Raw genomic sequence first — 20,727 nt, forward strand, 5'->3', positions numbered from 1 at the left:
AAAGTTATGGATGAAAAAAGATCTAAGAGCTGATCCAGTCAATCCTCTTAAGTACACAGGACTGTAACCTGCAGTGAACTCTCTGGAGTATTCTCAGTTCTGAGTTTAAATAACTCAAGCAGTAGAGTCACCATTTTTTTGCTTTGAATCTATACCATCACCCACCTCTGAACATCTGGAAAAACTCCATACTAGATATTTTATCAGACATTCAGACAGCCATCTCTTGTGCTCAGTTTCTTCTCATCTACTTTTCATAGTTGCATAGATTATCATGTCAGCACTTCTCTAATATCACATTCCATTTTGGGTTATATTGACCAGGTTTTGGTCAACATTAGAGAATCATAGAATTGTCAGGGTTGGAAGGCACCTCAAGGATCATCTAGCTCCAACTCCCCTGCCATGGGCAGGGACACCTCACATTAGATCAGGTTGCTCAGAGCCAATCCAGGGATTGGGGCTTAAAAACTTCCAGGGATGGGACTTACCACCTCCCTGGGCAACTTGTTCCAGTGTCTCACCACCTTTATGGTGAAGAACTTCTTCATAACATCCAATCTGAATCTACTTCTAGTTTTCTCCATTCCCCCTAGTCCTATCACTACGTGACACAGAATCAATGACAAGTCAACACCATGCAAGCCTTCATCTGACAGTGTTGCTTCCTCCATACACTTGCTTTTGATTGTCAGTGAGCTCACTCACTTCTCTCAAGCTTTCCTCCTTAATCATTCCCTGGTTTCTATCACTTTTAACAGGTTTTATTTATTTTCCTCTGAGTCTCATCAGTTTGACTCATAGGTTTGTTTTCTAATGGTATAATGTTTTGCAAGTAGCCTAATGTGGCTACATGAAAATTATGAAGTCCCAACATGATTTATTTTTTTTTTTTACATTTGGCATAAAATAGTTTGCTGCTAGTTCTTTTTTAATTCTTATTAATTATATTTTAACTTTGCAATTAATCTGCTGTTCAGATCACTCTTGAGCATTTTCTTTTTATTTAGTATCCCATTTTCACTGAATATTTATATGAATTTTAGAATTATTTTTAATGGTTATTAATTAGCTTTTCTTCCATGTTAAATCCTATATATTTATTTACAAACAATATTTTTAACCTGTCTTTATTAGTCTTAATTTTCCACTTTTCCCACAAGTGTTTATAGCATCTCCAAATAAATTAACCTGAGTGTTTCACTTGCACTCTTGAAATCATTAGTAAATAAGTACATTTAGATTATAAATTCATTGTTCACAGAAATAGATTTTTAAAATACTTAAAATCACTGAAATGTGTGGAAATTACTTAAGAGTTTGAGGGGGAAAAAGCTATGTACTTTTGAAAAAATATAATTTTTAAATTGCATATTCCTTTGTTCTTTTTAAGATGAACTCATCAAAATATACCCAAGAATATCATGTGGTCTTTACTGTTCTGTGTGGCTAGTTAAGGACAGAATTGATGTTTACCTAAGAGAACAAAACCATAGGGATGAAAACACAGAAAGAGGAGGTCAAAATTCCGTTTAAAACTAGAAATAGAGTCTCCATTGATGGTAAATGCTAACTTCATGTGTGATACACCCAAGTCACAACTTGTGTTTGTTGTAGCAACTCTTATTTATAGGAGCTGTTTCACTTAAGAGTTTAAGAAAGTAGTAACTACCTGAAAAACAACAGTCTTACAGGATTGGGCTCAATACGTGACTAATCATTCATACAAAATATGTTGTCTGGCATTTTGGCCTACGTTCCTACAGACACCACTTGTGAAAAGTCTCATTAAGCACACTGAGATTTTTTTTCCCTGTAAGATGAATGTGGAATAGTGTTTCAAACTAAATTAATAAATTAAAAGTTTGTATTAAATATAGCCATATTTATTGTGCATACAGCAGGGGAATGTGTCTGCATGCTGTACATTGGCAAAATGTGTTCAAATGACTGACTTTCATTTACATTAACTGGCTTTTGGGTTTTTTTTCCCTTCAATGATACTCTGTTTCATAGAAAAATGCTTTAAAATTGTATACTTCTAATGTGACAAGAACATTTAATTTGAGAAGCGTATCCCATTTCTGTTCAAAATAGAGTATTTTGCTAGGAGAACTTACATGTTTCAGTATCATCTCTCAATAGTGTTCAGAATAGGAGTGGGATCTTTTCAAATGAAGCATTTTCAAGTCATCACTTGTCATTAAATCTAACCGTATATTCAAGAGGTCTGTAATAATAGCCTTTAATTAAACTGGGGACTGTTAGAGAGATTCTGTTGCTCTGTGAAGTTCTTAATTATTAGTTGAATCCAGCCTTTTTATGGTGCACTTAAGGTTAAATTAAATAATTAAAATGCACCTCCAAGAGACATACAAAAGTCTTTACATGTTTTAATTACATTTCTGAATTTCAAGGGTTTAAAAAAATAATAACTTATGGTTTTATTGCCTTGTGTTGGGATGCTGGAATGCTATATACATTAAACAAAACAAAACAAATTTTGGTTGTTTTTTATGGGAATAATCGCTAAGCATGACGTATGTAAATGAGCTATTTTCTATGCATGGCTGGCAAAAGTGCTAATTAAATAGTTGGTATTCAAGGCTATGCTCATTCATTGTTTAGTGACATACAAATCCAGCGATGTGTGCCAGCAGACATTTTAAGTTGAATGTTTTCTCCTCTACGCCCTTTGTCATGAAATGGTGGCACCATGATGAGAACACTAGTGTAAGCAAAACACTGAAATATGCTTTAATAATGCTTTAACCATGTAGTGACACTACTTGAGTTTTCTAATTAATTTTTAATTTCTTTCTTCTCATAAGGATGTTCCCAGTTATCGCTGATGCATATTAAATCATATACAAGTCATTTTCTCACTTAATTTGCATTAAATGGCTAAATGCTCATGCACCAAATAGGGCTTACTGTATATGGTACAGTCAGTATACCCTTGCAGGTTCTCTACAATCAATCCCCTGAACTTCATTAGCAGGCCCATAAAAGTCCATTCTGAAAGGGAGTAAGAAAAACTATTGCTTGTATGCTATGAACTTAGGATGGCTATGATGATTTCTATACAATTATTACAACCCAGTCTAGAATTAGACTTGGCACAGAACTGAAAATAGAGTTCCTTGGCAAGTGCAGGTAACTGGTGCCCCTGAAAGCAGGATAATACACTGCTAATAATGACCAGGCTGCTCACCCAGTCTTCTGAAATTTTGCACTGACCAGTTGGTTTAAAAATCCACATAGCCCAAGATCCTAATTTTGCAATGCTTGATCTACTTCTAATCTTCCTTCCTGGTTCTACAGCCACCGAAAGCTTGCCAGCTCCTTACAATTTCTCAATGCAGCTTAAAAATGTTGATCTTCTTTTACTGTTATGCACATTTAACTGTTCCCTTCTTGTCTTGCTGCTAATAGAAATTGCATTCATTGGCCAACATACCTTTGAACTGATAGCACAACCACAGTAATAATGGAGTCACTGTTGCAATATTATTAATCTGAACAAAAGCCTTACATTTAATGACAGAAACTTTGTTCTCCCTCTCTCTTTTTTTTCTTTTTGACATCTGGAACAATTTTATATCTGGTGGGGGAAAATGCTATTTAAAAATAAATGCATGCTTTGCCCTACAGTTATTTTTAATTAGTCATGATAAATAATTAAGTAATGCATAATATATTATTTAGGTGCAATGGTCTTAAGAATTTGAGTGGTATTTCAACTACAATTATAGTAATTTATTTATCAGTGAAAAATTTACATAATCATACTTCAAAATCCAGTGGACTGGAGAGATATCAGAGGGACACCCAGGAATGTGCATAATGACTATGGGCATTAAAATAAGTTAATAACATAGTGATGTGCAAGATGGTATAATATCTAAAATAGCTACATTTGATGAAACATTTTTGAATGAGGGTACCTAAACATTTCCTCTTTTCAGTTTTATTCTAAGAAAAAATTAAAAAATTAAACACAGAACAAGAATCAGACCATCTTCTAGGAACTAAAATATTGTACTACTAGCATGGGAAAAATAGCATTTACTATAAAATCCTGGAGTCTTCTTCAGTTAACCAGAGGAAACATGGATTTTATTACAATGTCATGAATTGGTTATTTGACTTTGTGTAGTTATATGATACTATCACACTGGTCATCAGTGGTAAAGCACAATACAGGGAAGAAATGCAACTATTCCATCTTGCCAATGTAGACAAACCGATGATAGAGATGACTTATTCCTAGTGACAGTGTCACATTATAGATCTTCCCTCAGCCTATGAACTGGTTTTGAGGCAAGTGAGGTAGGGCTTACAGATATGATGGAGCAAAGACAACTCACTTTGTGATGATTCACACGCAGATCACAGGTTTTCTGCACACATAGTAGTATGCACAGACACAAAGATGCTTGCAAGTTTGCAGATATCAGTTGTGTCCATGGATACACTTCTAATATAAAGACAGGATCTATGTTTTTGTGATAAGAATCCAATTTATGCCTTTTGAGAATTACAGGAATTTAGAGGAAGACATAAAATTAATATTTGTATACTTGCCACCAATATATTTATGTCCACTGAAAACATATTGGTGCCCCATGAAATCCTCAGTACCCAGCTGAAGTGTAACCTATATCATATATGCTTATAGCAATTACAGCCACAGAGGTGGATGTTTTAATGGGTTTGTTTGAAACAATATTTTAATACAGAAAAATAAGTGGAGAATAAGCTTTGGCTCTGTTTCAGACCATACCAAGCCTAGGTTATACTTTTCTGTGTACCTACACCTAGTTCTGTAGATGCTACAACAGCAAATGCTTTCTACGACAGAGAACGCCTAGAAACAATAATTCATACTTTACACAAAAGAGGACTAATTTTACATATTTCTGTGTACCACAACTGCTGCTGAGAGAGACAGGTAGGAAGAAACTGCGTATGCACAATCCCATCCTTACTGTGCTGATTTTCAGTTACTGACTCTAGCCTTCTCATAGAAGGTTGTTTTGTGTTAGAGTCCAATTACATCAAACTATCACAGTTATTCTCATGATAATTATATTATTTTATAATATCCCAAACACTTGTTTCCTAATGATAGTATTCTACATGACAATGAGAATTATGTGTTTTTTTATGTTAATGTCCCTTTCAGAGAACTGGTGTCATTAACAGAATAAATGTAATTTACTTGAAAAGAGATCTCCTTGATTTTCTTTTAAATCATACTTTAAAATAACAGTTATATGCCCCTTTTCATTGGCACAGAGTTTATTCTGGAATCAGAATGATCCAACTTAGACCATACAGATCCTTTAACAAAGACTGAAATGCTTGTCCTATATGAGTCCAAAGATAGTCTGAAGAAGCTTTGACCCAAAACACAGGATGTTAATTTTCCCCAACAAACTCTTCTTGGACTCTAAAGAAGACAAATTACTGACTTGTTTCCCATAGTCATTGATTTATGATTTTCATTTTGACCCAGCTTCTTCTTTCTCCATGCTGATGAACAAGCTGGAGGTCAAAAGGCTAAGCAGAAGGTGGTTCCTTATCACAATATCTTACAGATTGGCAATTTCCTTACTTTCTTTGTCACATGGGTCTGTTGATTCTGCTCACTGCTGCAACTTTACTCACAGCCATGTGGCTTTCAGTGTCATCAAAGCCATAACAGTACACAAATTATTAAGAAAACTAAGGAGATCTGTGCTCTTACCACATCTTCAGTATAGATATTTAAGGCATTAATGTTTAGAAGCAAATGTCTGTTCACCATTTTTTTCCAGCATGACATGTACAGATTTCAGTAACAGTGGAAAGAACAGGAAAAGGTGGCAAGAAAGCATCTACATCTGCAGGAGCAACATCACTTGTGCTTAAACTCTACGCATTCCATGATTGTTCCTACATAAAATATGGCTGTGTTTACCATTTTAGTCCAAAATACTTGAGAAAGATGGTCTTATGGTGTAGCCCAGGCACAAAAATTCTAAAGGCAAGTGGTTACACATATAAAAATGAAAAGCATGTCAAATGTCTGAGGCACTAGAGTCCTTTCCAAAACATTACTCCTTCACTTACAAGGTGCTAGAAGCATCCACACTTGTGACCAAAGCACTCAAATCCCTAACAAAGTCCAAAAATGGGCCTTTTCTTACAACACTAACATAGGGCTGACTGTTTCTTACAAGATGCTGTCCCATCTCAACAGGAAATTAGTTAACACACACCCACCAAAAAAAAAAAAAAAAAAAAAAAAAAAAAAAAAAAAGATGGCAGGACCATCCAAATGGCTTTTCTATGGCCCAGGTGCAGTGTCTGCCAGCAGCACCGTGACAACACAGGGAGTGGCACAGGGCTGTCACCGTATCAGTCAGTCCGAGATGCAACTTACAAGTTTAAATGTCCGTGTATGATCACAGAATCGTAATCAACCAGGTTGGAAGAGACCTCCAGGGTCATCGAGAGACCCAGTGCAACCTGTAAGCCAGTCCTGCCCAATCAGCTAGACCACGGCACTAAGTGCCTCATCCAGGCTTTTTTTTAACACCTCCAGGGACGGCAACTCCACCACCTTCCTGGGCAGCCCATTCCAATGGCAAATCACTCTCTTTGCGAAGAACTTCCTCCTGACATCCAGCCCCTTAAGGATCCAGATTTTTTTTTCTACCTCTTTCGGTTTTGTTTTGTTGTCTCGATTTGTTGTTGTTGCCTGGGGGGGAGGGGAGAGGGGAGGAGGGCGTTTATCTGCTTGTTTTTCCTTTTTGGAAGCCTCCCCACTCAGCAGAGCAGCACCGATAATAACTCAATTACTTGAGAACTGAGAGAGCCGAGGGGGGATGGAGGGAGTGGGCTGGCTCTTCATATGGCGGGCAGCCCTAATTAGCTATAACGGTTAACAACGATTAACAGCCGCGGTTCGGCGGTAGGCGGGCGATGAGCCGGGGCTGGTCACGGGCCGCGTTACCCGTGGGCAGCGCTGCCGAGACCCCGAACCGCCTCACCCACTTGCCCGCCGCCGCCGCCGGTCTCCCTGGAAACAGCAATCAGCGCTGCGGCCGCTCCTGCGCGGACGGGACTTTGGTGGTGCCGCCCAAATGGCTGGGTCCCGGCAGCCCCCGCGGCCAGTGGCCGCCATCTCGGCGGTGTCGGGCTGGGTTTGGGTGGCTGCTGGCAGCACGTTAAGGCTTGCGAATGGAGCTGGGCGAGGCGGGTCCTGGGATGAGTTTGCTGTGGAGGGCCGTGCGTGTTGTAAGGCAGAGGAGAGGCCTGAGACCTATCCCAGCCTCCCCATTTAATCTCCGTGTTGCAGGGCCAAAGCATAGCCTGTGTCCTGCGGCAAACATCAGGGAAAATGACTTTACCCTCACCCCTCCGAGCCAGTCCACCATGGTCAATACCTGGGGGAAACACCACCTCCTTGGCAAAACAGGCTGCAACTTTTTTCACATTTTTTTTGCTGTCAGGTAATGGACGAGACCCAAATTCATGGAGGCTAATGATAATTATTGATTTGGTCTGCTTCTTGTCCAAACTCTACTGGAGAGAGCAGCTGTGAGCCTGCTGTAGAACTTACAGGACAAGCACTGTCAGATTTGGTTCAGGGCAAGTGATCACGGAATTACAGGGGTTGAAAGCAGCCTTTAAAGATCATCTAGTCCAATTCCTCTGCTAGGGCAGGATCACCTGAAGTAAATGACACAAGCATGTCCAGGAAGGTTTGTAAGGCCTGCAAAGGCAGGAACTCCACAGCCCCTCTGCAGTGCACTGCTACCCTCTGAGTGAAAAACTTTGTCCACACAAGCTTTACACCAAATGTATGCACATAATGTATATGCATGTATGTTTACAGTTCTACACAAGTGAGACCTTCAGGAAGACCAAAACATGCTATTGTTGATGGACAAAGCAAAAGGGAAAGGCTGCTGTCTCCTCCCTACCTCTCAGAATACCCATTTAAAGTGCCCTAATTTTCAACTCATGCAGTTAGGAACTTTAGTTGTCAGAGTTTAATAGTCTCTTTCTTCTATAATAAAATTGTTGCGTGAGGTAACAGGCGCAAACTTGAACATAGAAAGTTTCATCTAAGCAGGACAGCAAACTTCTCTTCTTTGAGGGTGATAGTGCACTGGAATGGGCTGTCCAGAAAAGCTGTGGAGCCTCCATCTCTGAGATTATTCAAAACCTACCTGGATGTTGTCCTGTGCAACCTGCTCTAGATAAACTTGCTCTGGAAGGGAGGTTGGACTAGATGATCTCCACAGGTCCCTTCCTACCATGCTGGGATTTTTGTGTGATTCTGTGTGAATGAAAACTATGAGGAAGGTAAAGGGTAATTAATGGGCTCACCCCAGGATCAATAATCTATGGCATGATGTTCACTTTAAAAATCTAACTGATCTTTTTTCATCATATGTGGGACAAATACACACCCAGCTGCTCTCATTTCTGGAGGTAGCCAACAGAAATCAGAAAACAACTTCTAATTTAGGCAAAAAGGGACCTGCCCTAGCAGACAGTATGCTCGCGAGTTCTCCACAAAGTGGAATATTTCCCAACATCTGTTTTAGTTGAAACAGGAGTAATGAATCAGGAGTAGCGAAACAGGACTAACATGCTAATGCATATTAATGGTGACTTTAGAGGAGAGGGAGATGCCCTGGTGACTATGTCCATTCATACAAGCAGCCCTTTCTGGAAAAGTGAAGGCAGCATTCCCCCAGCTGCAAGGTTTTGTACAGTGGGCAGGGCCACTGTACAGATGCAGTCCACATCTACAGACAGGATTTTAGCACCTGCTTCTGCTGCTTTGCCTCTGCTCTGAGCCCACGTGGCCCCAGCTGCCCCTCCCTCACCACTGGGCATGAGAAAGTCAGAAAAGACCATTTCTGCAGGACCAATGACTGCCCAACCACAACATGAATCCTCTGCTCAAACCACAAAGCAGTATCCCCAATGCCCAGTGCTACAGGTGATGGCCCTGCTGGGAGAGGCAGAAGGTGGAGAGGCTGGAGGATTGTGTTATTCAGCACAAGGACAAGTGCTCAATGTTATGTGGGTTTATAACAGGAACTATACAGTGCTTTATGACAGAATCTTGATCACATAGATTAAAACCAGAAATTCTAGTGGTGCACATTCAACTAACTCGTTGCAGTGTCTTTTGGATAACTTCTTAGCCCGCACTGTGCACAGATGGTAAACAGAGGTCTTTGAAATTTTCCATATCACTCATCATGGAAATCACTATCAAATGGTGGGGGTAGAAGGGGTGGGGGAATCAGTGGAAATAATAATGGCAAAAACTGAGAAAACTGAAAGATTTTCTTCTGGTACCTGGGTCTACAATGAGGTGCTCTGATAGATGTTCTTCAGCAACTGGAGAAATAAAATTCCCACTGTTATGTTTATCAGATTCAGCCTTATTTATGCTAAACACTGAAGAAGAAACCTTCTAGTCTCAGAAGAAGCGGCCCCTGTTCTGTGGAGCACACTCGTTAACATTTTACCAATCCCGGGCTTGGAGGGCTACAGTAGTTGCTGAATATGAGTTTGTTCACATAGTTTGTTTTCTTAAATACATAAAACCCAGTCTGGTGACTTGAACTTCTTAGGAAACGATTAGCCAGCTCTACCTGCTGAACTTCAGTTCCCATAAGAAAATTAAAATGTTTATTTGGCTAAAACAATTTGTACATTAACTTTTTTTTTTCCCCTCTCGGCTTCTTTTTGTATTTTGTGCATTGTGGACCCTAGCAATGATATTAGTTCTAGTGTGGGAAAATATTATAATTGAGATCTGGTAAGTTATTTGCAGACTTCAAGTTTTTCTTTGCACTGTGCTGACATTTAGTACAGCCCCGGTGAGGAAAACAATGCTGCCATTCATAGCTCTAGACGTAGATTTCAATCGACTTAAGAGGGCACAATGAAACTTGGTCATTCACTGGTTACCCATATTGTGGTCTCAAATTTTCTCTCAGCAAAAGTATAATGACTCGTTATTGTATGGTCGCATAGACAAGGGCTCAGAACAAGAGACACTGGTTTTGTCTGACGGTGTGAGAAAGTCGTGAAGGGATCTTTTCTTCCAGATGGTGTTAAATTCAGCTGCCTTTTTAACATTGGCCTTGCACAGCAATCTGCTGCTCCCTTTTCACAAAGATAAGCTCGAGTCCCTTCTAGTTAACATGCATGCTCACGCAACCTGCAACTTCACTCCAACTGCTTTACAAATGCGCTGGCATGCTAAATAAACTCGATCTAGCCTCTTCCAGTCCTAAAACTACTCTTGCAAGAGCTACCCCACTAATATTTGCACTTTTGCTTTGAGCTACCCCACTAATATTTACACTTTTGCTTTTGTCCTGTTACATAAAGATGCATATAGTTTGATAATTCTTTTCTCTCTCTTTTTTTAACCTACACGTTTTAAGGCAACAGCACCTAAACAGTCAGATAACCCCAGGAAACTTTACGTACTGCCTGAGCCCCTCGAAAAATAAACTCCAAGAGCTTCGCTGCCACGTTTCTACACTTTTTTTCCCACGTCAGAAGATGTGCAGGACGAAACGGGGTAGAAATGGGGCGCTTTTCCTCTAAAGCAGTGAGTATCCGTAATAATAGTAACGATGGCCAAACGTATTTTATTGATTGGTAGTCACATCACATTAATAAATTACAAAACAATTTAGCACGACAGTGGCAAACATGCCATTGTAATGCTGATGTTTTTCTCGGGTGTTTTCCCTCACAAGTTTACATCAAAGACCGAGGACGCAAGCAACAGCTTAAGTAAATTGACCCTATTCAGCGCCTAAGTAAACAATGAGTTCCTCCAGAAAACAGCTTATTGCCTTAATTGATGCTCTTTGAGAAAGGAACCCGCGTACTTTGTCATGTAAATGTTAATTTTGTCAGACAGTGGCTGTAGGTAAATAGCACCCCTGGACGGGCAGTCAATAGGAGGCGTGCGGGCACGCTGCAGTAACAGCTTGGTGGCACAAACACGGTGTCAGATGTAAATAAACCAAGGTCTCCTAGCCCGTCACTGCGACAGTAAACCTTTTGGCACGTGTAACGCAACCAAAACGCGAGGATTAAAAAAAAAATAAAATCCACCACAACAACAACAAAAACACCCAAACCCAAAAAAAAAAAAAAAAAAAAAAAAAAAAAAAAAAAAAAAAAAAACCACCACCCCAAAGCAGCCTGGCCGGTACTGCCAGCAAGATAAAACCCTCCGATCCAAGCTGTGGTGCAGATATTCTTGGACCTCGGTGGGGCATGGGGTTACTTTTGAGGCCAAATTCTTTGTTTAACATTGAGGGAACCCTCTGCCGTCCCGGTGTGTGGCATGAGGGTTAATGTTCCCACTGCATGCCTCCAAAACAACGTTTGGTATCAGCAGTCCCATTGCAAAGTGAAAGAAATAGAGAAGAAAGTACAGAAAACTGAAAACCCGCGCTCAGAACGTTAGATTCGCGTGTGACTGAGACCGACGGGCTCCCCCTTCCCTTATATCTGATCTTATTTTAATCTGCCGCTGTTTCTAGCAGGTTATCACACTCCATTGTGCCTCTGGGAAGATGCTTAGGTGAAGTTCAAAGAAAAGTGGTCCCTTTCGCCATTAAACTCTTCTCGATTTCACCGCGAGAGGGGCCTGAGCTGCGCTAGTTTAAAAGATAAATCTCCCCCCACTTCCCTTTTACTAAAAACACGGGGATGCTCTTCAGGCCGGCCCGCCGCACCTGCTCTTCCCTTCTCCCACTGGGCCCATCCTCTCTTCTTCAATTCCCCACCCCCTGCCCCCCATCCCCATCATCCGCGGGCAAAGGGTGGAACTTGCGCCTGGAAAAAAGGGCAGGCTCCTCATCCGCGAACCCCTTTCCTGGCATCCCGCGGGTGGAAGTTGCTCTAGGAAAAGGTAACGGGGATGGGGAAGAATGAGGAGAGGAGCACGGTGCCGGCGGTGGATCCAGCCCCCCCCCCCCCCCCTCCAGTTCCCTCCTAGTCTATCCCGGCCCCCGCCGCAGCCCTCGGCCCCTGCCGGGCTTGTCCGTCACGGGCTGCCGGGGCACGGCATTGCCACTTGCCCCGAGCGTGGGAATGGGAGCGCCCAGCCGTTCACATCTCCTATACGCCGTTTAACGGAATCAATTAGGCAAGACAGACTCTCAGCATTTCCCCACCGCCCCCTTCACCCCACCCCAACCCGCTCCTCCCCTCCCCCCGTTTTTGGTTTGGTTGTGGGTTTGTGGGTGTTATTTTTTGTTTTGGTGGGGTTTTTTTTGTTTGGGTTTGTGGAGTGGTGGTGTTTGTTGTTTGTTTGTGTTTTGGTTTTTTGGGGTTTTTTTGTCAGGTCTCTATACGTCCTGATTATTTCGGTTTGGGATGCCAGAGCTGTTTCCTGGATAGATCTCATCATCCTTAAACAAAAAGAGAGGAGGAGCACACGTGGGTTTGGGAGTAAATGTCACTTTCATTTCCAATGCTAGGCGCGGAGTAAGGCATGGAACATTTTTTAACACTTTTGACAAGGGGGGAGGTGTTCTCGTCTCCACCATGTCTTTCTGCTTCAGTAGCTTCCTCAAGGAAACCATCTCTGAACAGAGAAGCATCTGTCCTCGCGTTTTGAATAGAAGAATAAAAATCAGTCATCACTTCCCCCCCCCCCCCCCCCCCCCCCCCCCCCAATCTTTGTGCGGCTCCGTCGAATTCTCAGCAGATATAGATTATTGAACTTGCCTACATTCCAGTGTAAACTTTTTTTTTCCTCCGAGAGCCTGCTTCCATATTAATTGGAAATAGAAACTCCAATGCTCTATCCATATACAGGCAGACAGGTTTTGAGTTGGTCTGTTGATTCTTTATCGTTTTACTTTGTTTTCCTTAGTCCAGTCCACCATCATCTTCATCATTGTCTTACTCTTAAGACCATTTCATTGCAATGAATCGTTTTGTAAGATGAAACCCGAAATTCTCAAACAGCTTTCTAAGACAAAATAAATATGTAAATTCCTCTGAGCCCAGATAAGCATGATCTGGCCTAGCTTTGTCTTTAGATGTTTATCCAGAACCAAGCACATTGTTTACCATTTCGTCTGTGCAGCTCCTGGCTATCCATCCTATGCCACCTGACAAGTGCTTATTTTGGAATAAGTATGCCATTTAATTTCCTCCACTCCCACCTCCAGCGGTAAAAACGTTAGATTCAATAAACGTTCCCGGGCTTCCTGGGTTTTGGGGGATGGTTTGGTTTGTTTACAGTCTCCCGCTGTAGTCTTTCATTTCACACGCTGTACGATGATCTTGAAGGAGTTTTTACTTTCGGTTATCTAGCTTTATGAAGACCAAAACACTCATACAGCTAGATAACCAAAGATAACAACTCGCTTCCCTCAAAGCTTTTATATAATAGTTATTATTATTATTATTATTATTATTATTATTATTATTATTATTATTATTATTTCCCCTTTGCTAGAATCCGGATTCTGACAAATAGCCGTGTTGTCTCCTCCAGGAGCACCTAGTGCTGCTTAAAAAATATTCATCCTTTTATGCAATTGTGGCCTGGTTTTCGTGTCTGTCTATGGCTAATAACATCCAAAATGTTGCCTTCAAAGTTTATTCCGAACTTTGTTGGGTTTTGGTTTGGTTTTCTTTAAAGCCCGTAATTTCCGGCAGCGAAAGCCAAACGTTTCGTCTGTTAACACCAGAAAATAAAACCAGCTGGTAAGGTACGTCAAGCTGCGTTAAGAGTGAGAAGCATCCATTCCTTCGCAGGCCTCTCTTTGCATTGTAAATCACTTCGTTCTCACGAAAATAGTCTTTAGCTTCTATAAAGATGTAAAAGTCATCGGCAATTTCCAGCGCGGTGTAAGGAGAAGATGGAAAAAGGGGGAATTTTATTTTTTAAATCCCATTTCAGTAGAAAGTGCCAAGATGATTCGAGGACGCGAATCCTGATGCCTTTAGATTATGCACAGAGCTTTTTTAGCAAATGGTGGCAGCTTGATTGCAAACATCTTGCGTACTTGTATGTTTTAGGGGGGAAGATCCTCGCTTTCTCGGGGCTCCTAGAGCTGGGGACAAGAAGATGCAGTCTTGCCGGCTTGCTGCTTCCCCCCGTCTGAAAGAAGGAGAAAAGAGCCATCATTGGAGGGGTTTCAGTTCCAAAACGTGGACCAGCCCGGCAAGGTCAGAGGTCCTGGACCGCGGGAGACCAAGGTAATGATGATGTCATGAGAAATCTCAAGTACACACAGCTATTGCTATGCATGAGTGACCAGCAACCGGCCCGTCTCGCAGCCAGCATCGCCTTCTCCTCCTCCTTCTCCTCCTCCTTCTCTCCCGGCTGCAGGGAGATCCGCCCGCCGCCTTCACACTCCGCCTCGCCAGCGCAGACCGCTCCGATATCCGAACACTGGCAGAAAGATCTCTCTAAGGACAGATAAAAGCGTTTTCAGAACCGGGGAGGATCAGCTTTTTGCCTGCATTTCTCTTCTGGTAGCCTCAACTTGTGCAGAGGGATGCGAGGAGGCACTTTGCTGTGGCTCAGAGCCGAGGCCTTGCTGTCTGAGAGGCCGGGAACCAGGTCTGTTTGTTACGCAGTGAGTCGGTGTGTAATTACATTGACAATTTGCTCCGCTGTATTGTGACGGGGCTGGGGTGGTGTTGAGAGGGGTTGTATTTTATTTTTAATGGCTCTGCATCTCGGTGGTGTTTTACACGGGGACTATTTGTGCAAGGCGTTTTCCTTTATCTGCCTGCTGGGAAAGCTGCGAGCTGCATTTTATAACATCCATATCCCCTTCTCCCTCTTCCATCCCTCCCAGCATCCCTCCCAGCCTCTGTGTGTGTCCCTGCGTTAGAATGCAACACAGGTGAACATTGCAGCAAGGCTTATCTAAGGCTATACATCATCTGACCAAACGCCTTCATAAAACACTGATTTATCTTTTGTTTTTATTTACCTCGTACATAGGGAGAAGAAATGTATGCTGACGTTACTTCAAGAACCGATGGAGGCAAGTCTTTCCAAACTGTTAATATGTGTTATGCAGTTTTAGGATATAAGTCTCTCAGTTTCCCCTCCCCCCATTTTCCCTCTCCCCTCACCACCCCTCCCCCTCCCCCAAAAAAAAAAAAACAAAAAAAAAACCAAAAACCCAAACCCCATGGTACCTTGAATTACTTAGCAGTATAACCTGCAAAGAGTTTCTCTAAGTACAAACATTAAATGTCTCCCAAGTATACATAGTACAATGAATTTCCTCATATTTACCATCTATCATGTTTACTCTTGATCTATCATATTTACTCCTAAAATTAATAAATGCACTTTAACAGCTCATCCACACTGGACACAGTATAGGATGCATATGGCAATTTGAGCACAGACAAAATACAAAATCACAGAATGGTTTAGGTTGGAAGAGACCTTAAAGACCATCTAGTTCAACCCTGCCCCCTGCCATGGACAAACACCTTCCATTAGGTCTGCACTCCTGAAGAAATTACGACTTAAAATACATGCTGCTACTGTTCTCTTAATATGCAAAACATACCATGATGCATTGTGTTGTTCATATCATTATGTCCTCATATAGTCCAACAGTGCCAGACTGCATTTAAACATATCTGTATTTGCTGGTTTTGGAGGGTGTGGGGGGAGGGAAATTCTTTTATGCATGGGGTTAAACTGAAGTTATTGCTCTGAGCTGGCTGCATAGCCTGCTTGCATCATACAGCATATGTGTGTTTGTGTGTGCACAAGGGAACCATATGTACATGTGTCAGTCTAGGTACATGCATATGTATATGTTTATGGTTGTTGCGGGGTTGTGGTTAGACTGTAAAATTACAACTATGAGCCAGTCAATTTTTTAAAATAAGTTAATATTACAGAAGCATCAAAAGTGGGAACCAATTTTGTCTGTCAGACAAGGCCCCAGAATTACCACTGCCACCACGAAGTAACACATGTTCTGCTCAATCTCTAGTTGAGCAGCAATACAGCTAATGAAGCCACTCACTTATGCTTTCAGACTCTCAGCATCTCATTTCAAACAGGTTTGAGATATTCTGGTGCAGGGGGATGCCACAATTTACTATCAATCTTTTGTAGCCGAGAGAAACCAGAGCTGATGGTGCCAGTGTGTGTGAAATACAAAGCCTGGCACAAACCAGTTAGAATTCTCATCATGCTGCATTATTAGTTCCTGAGCTTCTTCATCACCTCTCAGGCTGTTCAGGCACAACAGGGAGGACCAAATCAGACATCTAATACATTCAGAGGCACATAATCATTTTGTTATGTAAAATTCTAATGAGCTTTTCTGAACTGGCAGATAGAGGGATGGAGGCTTTTTCTGGCAATAGCTGGGGGCTGCAGCTTTGTTGATCAGGTATGTATTGCTTGTAAGCCTGCACACTAAATGCTTTCAGTGAAGAGCATAAAACTCCAAGTGTTCCTCATGCTATGTGTGTGCACATCTAGGCTGATGTAGTTATGTGTACATATAATGCATATTAAAACAGGTGCATGTACACATTAATGTATGAACCTAAATAAAATGTGTCACCAAGTTACTAGATTTATTACACCTAAATGTAAGGCATATTAGTGCAAATTGGTGTGTTTCAAGCATGCAACTTATACCTGTAAAACATCAAACCCTGTTCTCATGACCACCTCACTTAGGCACAGACTTGTGAAGTAACAGCAACACACCTGCCACCTTTGTTCATTAAACAGCAAAGCCTCTCTAAGTCAAAAGATCCGACATGATGGTTATGATCTAGCTGTTCATTAGCCAAGCTGCCAATTACATCTAGCAGTCCTTCACAGATGGTGGATGTTCATCAAGACTTGCTCAAAAAGTCTTTTCTTACTCTGAATATCACCAACATGCATGCAGCAGCTGTAAAATGCATTTCCAAGAATGCAGTGTTGTCTGGCATGTGGAAAGTTTTGGCAATGTGTAGTTCTGAAATTACTGTCAAAATATCACCTGCATTGTCAAAAGCAGGTGCTAACACTGCCTGCTTCCTTCCAGCTTACATAACTGTATAAAGCTTATTCATTCCAAAACCACCATAGAAATTATGTGCATGTTGGAAGACAGGAAATCCAAACACTGACTTTTCCCTCCTCCCTCCCTAATGTATTCCCACTAATGTAGATTAGTGTGTGATTGCCATGCTTGTTTTCTAATCTTTTTATAGGTCTCCAGATGGCTGTGACTTAAAGAATAAATACCCTGCATGGATTTCTCAAAAATAAACAGTCTCTATTTACTTAGAAGAGGAATACTGATGATTCTCCAATTGCTGTCATCGGAGATCCGTCCTTATGGCAGCACCCCCACCTTCCACAGGGAAGACGCACAAACCTCTGAGAGGTACATAAGAAGAGCACACCATCAAATAAATCTCCTTGTCCTACTAAATTATGATAGAATTCGTGTGGATGTAAAGAGTAGTACAACAGCACAACAGAGACCAGCTTTCTCTGCAGAGCATCCCTTCCCTCTCAGCCAGGTAAGTCACTAGATGCTGCCTTCTAGTAAAAGTGTCTCATCATCTCTTTCATGACTACAATTTCATCTCACAGACAACTGCAGATTACTCTCCTGGTATACTGAGAGTACGGCATGTAAATATCTATCTAGTACAAATCCAAATGACAAAATAAGAAAAGGAAAACCATCAAGAACTCAAAGTCTTGGCGAGAAAATATATATTCAGCCCACAGATAGTCAGTAATTACACACAGAAACACTGTGCTCTTAAAGAACATTCATCCATGTCTGAAGACAATCCGTATTGTATCATTTGACTTCTATGAAGTAACAAAATATGTTGAAATTACCATTTCATGTCATGATTGTCAATCCCTGTGGGCCTCTCTGTGTTGTCTAAATCTGAAAAACAGGGATGGGGGGAGGGGGAGGGATGGGAGGGAAGGAAACAGATCATAATTCAAATACTGCTAGCATTTGGTTCTTATCCGTGAAATATAGGTGAACAGGTAAACCTCCGTCTGTGTGTGTGTGTATTTAGAAGACACTGAGCATATTAACTTCTGAGATTATTAAATACATCAGTAAACCACTTGTTTCTAGATTAAATGGGGAAGTAACTAGGTACATTGCCTACAAATGATCTAATGTGATACAAAACAGGTATGGGAAACATGTTCCAGTGTCTGGAGGGTTAAACATGTTAATCAATATTTACAGGAGATAATGCGATTTTTTTTTTTTTTTTTAATATCAAATTATTTCCGGAGAACTACTTAAAAGCAAAAGGTTTGGGGATGCTGGAGAGAACTGATGGAAATTGCAGAGGCAGATATAGAATTTGCATACTATAAGCTACCAGTTATTTAATAAAGGCTAGAGGCTCCACCTAGCCTTCAGTTCAAAACATGCAAAACACATTAACCCAGCGTTTCCCCGCCAGATTTCCCAGCCCTTGTAGACCTCTGGTGTCCTGAAAACGGGATCGCCGGGAAGGCATGTTCTCTGTTTACTGCCCTCCGAGCGGGGTCAATAAATACAACGTAACCTACTCTTTTCTTTTGCATCATGTCGATTACACCAGCCTCATAAAAAAAAAAAAAAAAAAAAAAAAAAAAAAAAAAAAAAGGCACACTATCATTATTTCCCACGGAACAACCAAGTTTGTTTTACAGTGAAGCGATTTCATATGATTCGTGGATCTGAGGTGAATTGGAGGGATGCTAGTTTTCGGTAGGAAGGATGGAGGGATGCAGCAAAGCACCCCTGGGTCGAGTTCCCCACTGCAAGGGAGACTCTGGGACAGAGTCGGCGGCTGTGCTGCCCTTCAGCGATGCTCCCCAGGCTTCAGCTTAGCCCCCTCCTTCCCAACAGTAGTCCCCCTAAACAGTGCCCTCCTGAACCGGGATGAGCCGAGACGGGCCTGCCGCACCCTGCCTTGGCCGGAAGGCGAAGAGTGCCACGAGCATCATCACAGCTTTGCCAACAACCTCCTCGGCACAGAGGGAAGGAGAGTTGCGTGTTTAGACAGGGATAAGTCTTGAGAAACCCGTGAAGTGGTGACTGCTTTCTACAAGTGACCCACTGCGTGGGGCAAGGGATGGACTGATTGCAGCCTCTTGCACCTCGGCCAGGAGCAAGAAGTGCCTTCGGCTCGGTTTTTGGAGGAGGGTTTTTTTTTGTTGGTTGGTGTTTTGATTTGGTTTGGTTGTTATTGGGTTGTTTGGTTGGGTTTTTTTGGTGAGTTTTTTTGGTTGGCTGTTTGGTTGGTTTGGGTTTTTTTATCTTGAATATCTAAAGGCCACAAGAGTTTTCCCTGTGTTCCACCTCAATGAGTGTTTGTCCCTCTTACTGCACACCTTCCGAGGGCACCCAGGCATTGTCAAGGCTCCTCTCTAAGAAGCCACGGCTCTGCTTTCTTTGACACCCTGCCTGATAATTAACATTTTCCACAGCTAACTACGGCCCACGACCAACAGTTTAACATAAGACGCACAAAATCGGCCTGGTAAGCCGCCGTGTCAAGTCATAAAGCCTGTCTTGTTAACCAAATTTCCCTCGCCTGGGGTCGAGTGGAAGCTTAGAGACTCGCCGGGGCCACAGACTCCAGATGCCCGGGGAGAGGGGGCCCTAGGGTAGTCTCACAGTGCTCCAGAAAACCCTCATCTCTCTGGGGCTCTGCATCCCCTATTTTGCAAGGAAATCAAGATCGGTCTATCCCACTCCTCTCCTGCACACACACGCACTCCGCGGTACTTACATTTTTCGCCTTTATCAGAGCAAGATTCGGCCCCAGATCTAAGGGGTGAGCCGAGTCTCCTGTGGCAAACAAAGATCCCCAAGGCTGGACCCCCTCGTAGCAGAGAAAGCTCTTTCATGTTTTCAGAAAGTCCTGTATTTCCCCTTGCCATCCCTGTTTAAAAGTGCCGCTTAGCTCCACAGTGTCATTCTTGTACCAATGGCTCTGAGTTAGAAATCATCCATCCGAGGAAAACGGGAAAGGAATAGAAAGTTGGCTTGCGTTTGCCTTGGTTTGTTTTGGTTTCGGGGTTTGGGGCTTTTTTTTCAATTTTTAGTTCTTCTCCCCTCCTCCTCCCCCTCCCCGCCTCGTCTCCCCCTCCCCTTTTGTTTCCATGTCTCTTCCTACGCCCCGGAGTAAAAACTGAAGTGTTGCGTGTGAAGCTCTGCAAGTGTGTTTTTCTTTTTTTTTCTTTTTTTTTTTTTTTTTTTTTGGGGGGGTGGGGGGGAGAGGTTGGCCAAGGTCTAGTCCAGCCCTCTCTGCTGAGGAGGACGTGCTCTGAAATTCAACCGATCTCCCCAGCGCTTTTGTTGCTGGCGAACTGAAGCCCAATTGTTCATCCATTGCCACGGTCTCTCCAGTTCCTACTATACAGGATGCGTTGCCAGAGATAATGAATTTGCACCAAAACCTCTCAAAGTCTGACAGTCGGAACAAATTAGAAATGTCTAGTCTTAAAGAAGAGAAATGGCTGCCTTTTCCTGAAGAAGAAGGAAAGTGCTCATTTCACCGGGAAGATATAAGAAAAAAATAATGTTGTTTAAGGTGTTTTCATCCAGCTAACTTCTTCCGAATCTTATTTTAGGGAAGATATTGACATTTTGTACAGCTCTTGTCCAAACCAACCAGCCGGCCAACAGCATG

At 42.1% G+C, this 20,727-nt stretch overlaps 2 long non-coding RNA genes across 15 annotated transcripts in view; one reads left to right on the plus strand and one right to left on the minus strand.

The window, feature by feature from the left end:
* The window catches only part of LOC135173436 (uncharacterized), a 212,312-nt gene that overhangs the window by 177,870 nt on the left and 13,715 nt on the right, over window positions 1-20,727 (minus strand). For 2 of the 11 annotated variants that reach the window (XR_010301325.1, XR_010301327.1), the window contains exon 2: window positions 17,915-17,966. The exons of 6 other annotated variants lie outside the window; for them this stretch is intronic. This is a non-coding gene — a long non-coding RNA (uncharacterized LOC135173436). Of the gene's footprint in view, window positions 1-17,914; window positions 17,967-19,824; window positions 20,148-20,727 lie in introns of those variants that run through there. 3 more of the 11 variants (XR_010301329.1, XR_010301330.1, XR_010301322.1) reach the window with 2 other exon arrangements.
* On the plus strand, window positions 11,858-20,245 carry LOC135173435 (uncharacterized). Of its 4 annotated transcripts, none has more exons than XR_010301318.1 (4): window positions 11,858-11,962; window positions 14,089-14,635; window positions 15,026-15,068; window positions 17,269-18,616. It is a non-coding gene; the product is annotated as an uncharacterized LOC135173435 (long non-coding RNA). The 4 variants fall into 4 exon arrangements; XR_010301319.1 differs by lacking the exon at window positions 11,858-11,962 and having other exon boundaries at window positions 13,774-14,268; window positions 14,402-14,635; XR_010301320.1 differs by lacking the exon at window positions 11,858-11,962 and adding an exon at window positions 18,939-20,245 and having other exon boundaries at window positions 13,779-14,635; window positions 17,269-17,583.

This window comes from Pogoniulus pusillus, chromosome Z, assembly GCF_015220805.1.
Source record: "Pogoniulus pusillus isolate bPogPus1 chromosome Z, bPogPus1.pri, whole genome shotgun sequence".
Taxonomy (NCBI): Eukaryota; Metazoa; Chordata; class Aves; order Piciformes; family Lybiidae; genus Pogoniulus; species Pogoniulus pusillus.